The sequence below is a fragment of the Tamandua tetradactyla genome, chromosome 19 (assembly GCF_023851605.1).
Source record: "Tamandua tetradactyla isolate mTamTet1 chromosome 19, mTamTet1.pri, whole genome shotgun sequence".
Classification (NCBI taxonomy): domain Eukaryota; kingdom Metazoa; phylum Chordata; class Mammalia; order Pilosa; family Myrmecophagidae; genus Tamandua; species Tamandua tetradactyla.
Genome location: NC_135345.1, coordinates 42,303,201 through 42,310,453, shown reverse-complemented (window position 1 = coordinate 42,310,453; position 7,253 = coordinate 42,303,201). Strand labels below are relative to the sequence as shown.

Sequence of the window (7,253 nt, the reverse complement as noted above, 5' to 3'; positions counted from 1 at the left end):
TCTGCATGAATGTGAGTCATAATCAGTGATGATATTGCTAAGAATGATGTCACTTTGCATTCAAATGCTACTTTATATAATTTCATAGTCATTTCTCATAGGTGATCTAATTTTGCTACCACAAAGAATGCTGATTTTCAAAGGCCAAAGTAGTCTGGGAACTCATGTCTATCCCTCCTTTTGCCTAGGGAAACCTCTTTGGAAAACCAAATTATGATCACAAGGCTGCCTAGAATCAGAGCAAAGGAAATTGAATAGCTCTATTTTATCAGGTTACAACTGGCTGATGAGTCACCTTGTCCCTCTCCAGGAATATTTCCCTTGAGTGGAACAGACACTCAAGTCATCAGTTGAGTGTATTTCTTAATGGCCTGTGTCTTTGTGTTGATTGTGAAGACATTAATTTCCCGATGCTTCTCGTCTGATTCACTCAAAAACTGACACAATTCCTGGTGCCTTCACTCAGGCATCCTTCAACAAACCATCCACTCTGGAATCTCAGAGGCTGAAGGTACTTTGGCAATTGAGTTTAAGACCTCAGCTTAGAGATACACAGAGGTTTGTCGGAAGTAGCCATTGGTCAGGGAGAATCCAGACCTTCCGCCCCAGCCCAGCATGCTCACCTCAACACTAACACCTGCTTCTCCTTCTTCTCATTGTTTTTCATCCACATGGCATTTGATGCCAGCTAGAGGGTGACTTCCTTGGGGGCAGTTACTCTCTGCCTTGTATCTATTTTATTGCTCACAGCACTCAGAGCAGCACCTGGTGATAGTTTCTCAGTGAACACTTATTTGCTGGCCACTGTGGTTGTTGCATAAGAAAACCGCCTCTTATGGAATATTATGCTGCTAGACATAATAAAGACAGAATAAAGTTATGAAGTAGGTAACAACATGAATGGACCTTAAGGACATTATGCTGAATGAGATTAACCAGAAATAAAAACACAAATATGTATGGTCTCACTGATATGAACTAACATTAGTGAATGAACTTGGAGAATTTCAGTTAAGAACAGAGACCATCAGGAGATAGAAATAGGGTAGATATTGGGTAATTGGAGCCAAAGGGATATAGATTGTACAACAGGACTGATTGTAAAAATTCAGAAATAGATAGCACAATATTACTTAACTGTAATACAATAATGTTAGTACACTAAATGAAGCTGAATGAGAGAATGATAAAGGGAGGAGGCCTGGGGGCACAAATGAAATCAGAAGGAAAGATAGACAATAAAGACTGAGATGGTATAATCTAGGAATGCCTAGATTGTATAATGATATGACTAAATGTACAAATTTAAAAATGTTTTTGCATAAGGAAGAACAAAGGAATGTCAGTACTGCAGGGTGTTGAAAATTGATGGTAATTCATATTTCAAAACTTTAACTTATGTGTGAGACTAAAGCAAAAAATGTTTATTTGGTACAAAATTTGTATTTTATCTACTGCATTTCCTAATATAACTTATGTGGACAGTTTAATTGAACACCATAGTACCTGGAACCTTGAACAGGGGCATGAGATTTTGTAAATTTGTCCAGAATGATGCCCCAATAAATCCCAGAGTGATTTGAACAGTGAATAAAAAAGTTTTTGCAAAGTCCCCTTGGGGGAATGGTGAGAAAGTGGGAAAATTCAACTTCCCCAAGTGGAGAATTCTTGATATTCTCACAAGGAGTGGGGACAACCAAAGTGATAAGACAAGCCCTCAATCTTGGGGTTTGTTCATATGAAACTTATCCTTCAAAGGATAGGCTAAGCCTACTTAAAATTAGGCCTAAGAATCACCCCCAAGAGAACCTCTTCTGTTGCTCAGATGTAGCCTCTCTCTCTCTTAGACAACACGACAAGCAAACTCACTGCCTTCCCCCTCTCTACGTGGGACATGACTCCCAGGGGTGTGGACCTTCCTGGCAACATGAGACAGAAATCTTAGAATGAGCTGAGACTCAGCATCAAGAGATTGAGAAAACCTTCTCGGCTGAAAGGGGAAGGAGAGAAATGAAAGAAAATAAAGTATCAATGGCTGAGAAATTCCAAACAGAGTCAATAGGTTATCCTAAAGGTTATTCTTAAGCATTATGTAGGTATCACCTTTTTAGTTAAAGTATAATGGAGAGGCTGAGGGAAGTGCCTGAAAATGTAGAGCTGTGTTCTAGTAGCCATGTTTCTTGATGATGATTGTATAATAATATAGCTTTCACAATGTGACTGTGTGATTATGAAAACTTTGTGTCTGATGCTTCTTTTATCTACCTTATCGACAGATGAGTAAAACATATGGATTAAAAATAAATAAACAATAGGGGGAACAAATGTTAAAATAAATTTAGTAGATTGAAATGCTAGTGATCAGTGAAGGGGAGGGGTAAGGGGTATGGTATGTATGAACTTTTTTTCTTTTTCTGAATTTACGCAAATGTTCTAAGAAGTGATAGTGATGATGAACATACAACTATGTGATGATATTGTGAGTTATTGATTATACACCGAGAATGGAATGATCACATGGTAAGAATGTTCGTGTTTGTATGTCTGCCTCTTAGGTAATCATTTCTGCTAACCCATGGTTACTTTTGATCAATTCAGCTCATTCAATTGGTCACTTATGACTTTTAAAAAATGATAACAGTTGGTACCCACCCACCAAAACTTTTGGGGTGCAATTCTACCTTCTAGGGCAAAGATGTTAGTGACTAAAAAGCAAACTCCCCTCAACTTCAGTACTAAACAACTACAGTACTAGGTGTTTTCCCAGGGATTTGTCCACCTTCAGCCCAATCAATTACTGCTGGAGCTAGGGAGCTCCAAACTATACACTTAGAAGAGACCTACAAAATAGTGGTCTCACATCTTGCAGGAAGCTTGAATGGAAAAAGAAATCAGTTGAAAACACTATTTAGGGTTTAGTAAGGCTGGAGAGCAGGAAATATGCTTTAGGCAGATTTTCCAAAGTGCAGAGTCAGACAATGAAAATAATCCAAATAAAACTCAGCAATGCAGAAATTTTACCATCTTGAGTACACCCCAATTTCTGAGTGCCCCAATTAACTGGATCATAGCTATTGAGATAGTCAGGTTAACAGAGCATAAGACGATCTAAGTTTGGAAGGTCATGGTTCTCATGTCAGTAGGTACCTTTCTTGGGATCCAAGAGTGGAAATTCGGAATAGCATCTCACCCTACTTTGTGTGATATCTCCCAAGGGAGTATCTGGCCAGAAAAGAGGGACCCACAGTTCAAGAAATTTCTAGAAAGCACAGTAATCCTTTCAGCATCTGCTTTTTTCAAAAACCAAGAGTTCTTTGTCACAAGTTCTCAGGCATCAAGTATTCTGGCCATTTCAGAGTCGCCAGGAGCCAAGTCCTCCCCCATGAACTAATTTTGAAGTCTGTTTATTCCCAAAATGTGCTGTCAGGACATTACAGGCATTCCATAAGTGTAATATTTTTTTGAAATATAATTCTAATTAAATAAAGAATACGTGTCCAACATTGCTACCTATCATAACCTCCCAAACCCCAACCAGGACCATTTCAGCCAATCCTAAAGAACACTGAGGACAATATATAAGATTCTGCAAAGATTCCATGCACTAGTATAACTTTCCAAAAATCTACAACCTCCAGATGTTCCCTGGACCACATAAATCCTGAAACCTAGAGGGCCCAGCCTCTCCAGAACATCAGATAGTTCCATCTCCCTACCCCATATTAGTGACAGACCCTTCCAACATGAAAAAGTTAGAATAACCATAGGCCAAGCACCCCTAAAGAGAGGAATAGAGAGACCAAAGGTGATGATGGAGTTATACAGAGAAGATGGGATGTATCAAATGAATATGATTACTGAATCATTAAATTGATATCTCTTTTGGTCTCCAGTGTCTTAGAGCTGCTAGAAGTAAAAACCTAAAATTGTGGAATCGTAACCCATGTCAAAATCTGAAATCTGTTCTACAACTAATCATTATGGTGCACTTTGAAATTTATTGCTTGTTTGTGTATATATTATTTTTCACAGAAAAAGAAAGAAAAGCAGTCAACTGTGGTGCTAAAAAAATTTTTTAGCCTTCTAGCTTCTTATATTCTGGAACAGCTAGAAGGAAAAATCTGAGGATCGTGTGGTAGCCCATGACAAACTCTGGAATCTGTCCTGTAACTACGTGTTGAAGAGTGCTTTGAAAACTATTGCTTTTTAATTCTTTGCTTTGTTTATGTTATACTGTACAATAAAAAAGTAAAAATAATAATAATAATACATGTCCATCAGAGAAATATTTTAAAGTATAGAAAAGTACAATGAAGAAAAAGAAAGGTCACAGAAGATTCCAAGCAGGTAGAGATAAAAAGGGTTAACATGGTGACAGGGTTTTTTTGTTTGTTTGTTTGTTTTTCTTTTTTTCTTTTTCTTTCCCAAGGCCACTGGGTGAGCTTTACTGTGAAACCTAGTGGGGTGGGGACGGGGGTAGGCCGGGGCGGGAGAAGAGCTCATGCGGGCCTAGGAGGCCAAGTCGGAAGCCTCTGAGCTGTCCTTGACGTCGGTGCTCTCGATGGTCTTGCTGACCTCGCTGAGGTCCTTGCTGTCCCCACCGCTGTCCTCAGCCGCCAGGCCCTTCTCCTCACGACAGGCCTCCCCCGAACTTGCAAGTGAATTGCCTTTGGTCTCCACCTTGTTCTCGATAGAACCCAGCACCACGTGCCTGCCCTTCTCCTTCAGCTCCAGCTGCCGCCTCAGCTCCTCTGCCATCTGGGTGAGATCCCGCTTCATTGCATAAGCGTCTTCCCCGTCTGCGTAGTATTTGGGTTCCACTTCACTGATCCTCTTCCTGACATGCAGGGAGACGTATTTGGCATTGAAGTTTTCTGTCATGGCTCGGGAGGCCTGGTCCATCAGCTTCTGAGCCAGGCCAAGGCGCCGGTGAGACCACTTCACGGCCAACGATGTGATGTGTCCATGGGGTACATCGTCTGGGTCCTCTTCCATTTTGGCCAGGACATACCCGACGATCTTTCCATTCTCATCCTCAGCAATGTAAGAGAGCTGGGGCCAGGAAAGGCCGTGGTAGAAGTAGTATTTCATCTGGTAGTTCTCGGGGAGGTATAGGAGGTTGCAGTGCTGCATGTTCAGGAGGTCCTCTGGCCTCGCATTGCAGATGTTCATAACCGCGGCGGCGGCGGAGGCGGCAGGAGGGCTGGCGGGGACGGACAGGAGGTGAACCGGCAGTCAGCCGCCGCCACGCTCCGAGGCGACGCCAGTGCCACCGGGGCTGGGGCTGGGGCTGGGGCCGGGCCGTGACAGTGTTTTTTAAAAGCTTGTGCACCTATGTTATCAAAGCACGTGAGATCTGGAAGGTCATAGGCCATTATCAGAACTCGGTCTTGCTTGTTACAGATCATGAACACTTAGAAGTGCAAAGGATGGTTCTAAATATTGCTTTCCTGCTCTCATGAGGTTGAGCTGTAAGTTCATCAGACTCTATCTTGACTGCTTCCTTTTTTTTTTACCTACTCTACCCCTCTGCCCTCCCCTCAGGGTCCCTGATCAACCCATTTGATTGAAGCTGCAGAGAACCCTTGCCCACTGTGGTCAAGCTTTCCCTCACTCCACTCAAAAAGGAAGAGGGCCGAGCCTCCCATTTTTTGGAACAGAGTTTCTTCTGACAAAAAAATTTGGTGAATTATTTTGCTAAAAGACCTTTTCCCTTAGTTGCAGTGGAGGCTAGGGAGGACAAAAGTGTGAAAAGGACAAATACCTTTATTCTTCAACATGTATTTTCTTTTAAACAAAAAATTGTGAAAGTCAAATGTAATGTTTTCTAAAGGGTGGTTGTTGTTTTTTTCACAAATTAATATGACCTGGATATTTCTCCCATTGCACTAAATATAGAATCAGAACATTTTTTAACCAATAAGAGCAATTAGAGACCATCAAGCTACGTTTCCTCATTTTACAGATGAAAAAAATGAGAAGAAAGCAGCTTTCTAAGGAGGCATGTTTTCCAGGGATGGAACCCATTTCTCTAGATCTTCAATAAAAAAAACACAAATACGGTCTGTGAGGAAGAGCAGCAGAAATCTAAAGCCAAGTGTTCCTTTAGGAGAGTGAGGGCACTTTTACATTCAGCTGGTGGTGAGTAGGTTCCATGAGGAGGAAGGTAGAGGGGAAAGGATGCTAACTCGCCACAGGGAGTCAAGACAGAGACCCAGCCTCTGGAGGAGCCCCAGCTCTCAGCAGTCAGAGTTGTCCTGGACACTCAAAACAGTGACATCAGCTAAATAATGCCTCACAACACATTGAAATCTCAGGAGATGACCCAATGTGTTTCCATGTCTGCGGATCTATTACATTGCTACTTTCTAAAGTTGCAGATTCATTCTGGGTATGTGTCTTGAAACAAAAAATTTGAAGTTCCTTTAAAGGAGTGGTCTCCAAATCCTTTCACCCTGGACCTCAAGTATCTGTATTAGCCATTCATTTTGGTTTCCTAAGCTTCTCAAGCAAATACCATGCAATGGTTTGGCTTAAACAATGAGAATTTATTTTCTCACAGTTTTAAGGCTAAGAGAAAGGCCAAACTAAGGCATCATCAAGGTGATGCTTTCTCCCCAAAGACTGTGACATTCTGGGGTGGCTGCTAGTGATCCCTGGTCCTTAGCTTGTCACATGCAAGGCACATGGCAGCCTCTTCAGGCTCTCCCTTCTCTTTCAGGTTCCGTTGATTTCAACTTCTGGCTATTCTCTTTGTGGCTTTCTCTTTGTCTGTCTGAATTTCATTCCACTTCTAAAGGACTCCTGTAATAGGATTAAGACCCGTCCTGATTGAGGTGAGCCCACACTTTAATGAAGTAACTTCAACAACAGGTCCTACTTACAATGGGTTCATACCCACAGTGATGGATTAAGTTTAAGAACATGTTTCTCTGGGGTACATATAGCTTAAAGCCACCACACCATCTCTTCTAGTTTGCTAGCTGCTGGAATGTGATGTACCAGAAACAGAACAGCTTTTAAAAAGGGAATTTATTAAGTTGCTACTTTACAGTTAAAATATCCAAAATCAAGCAAGGCTATTAAAATGCCCAATCTAAAGGCATCCAGGGAAAGATACCTTGGTTCAAGAAGGCTGATAACATTCAGAGTTTCTCTCTCAGCTGGAAAGGCACATGACGAGATCTGCTAGCTTTCTCTTCAATGGCTTCCCTGGGGCTCGGTCCGTTTTGGTGGCTCTGTAGATTCTGATG

General features: G+C 41.6%; 1 pseudogene; it reads right to left on the bottom strand.

Annotated features, from left to right (window-relative positions):
• Nucleotides 1–4,509: 4,509 nt before the first annotated feature.
• LOC143663572 (N-alpha-acetyltransferase 10 pseudogene) lies at nucleotides 4,510–5,172 on the bottom strand (annotated as a pseudogene).
• Nucleotides 5,173–7,253: the final 2,081 nt, after the last annotated feature.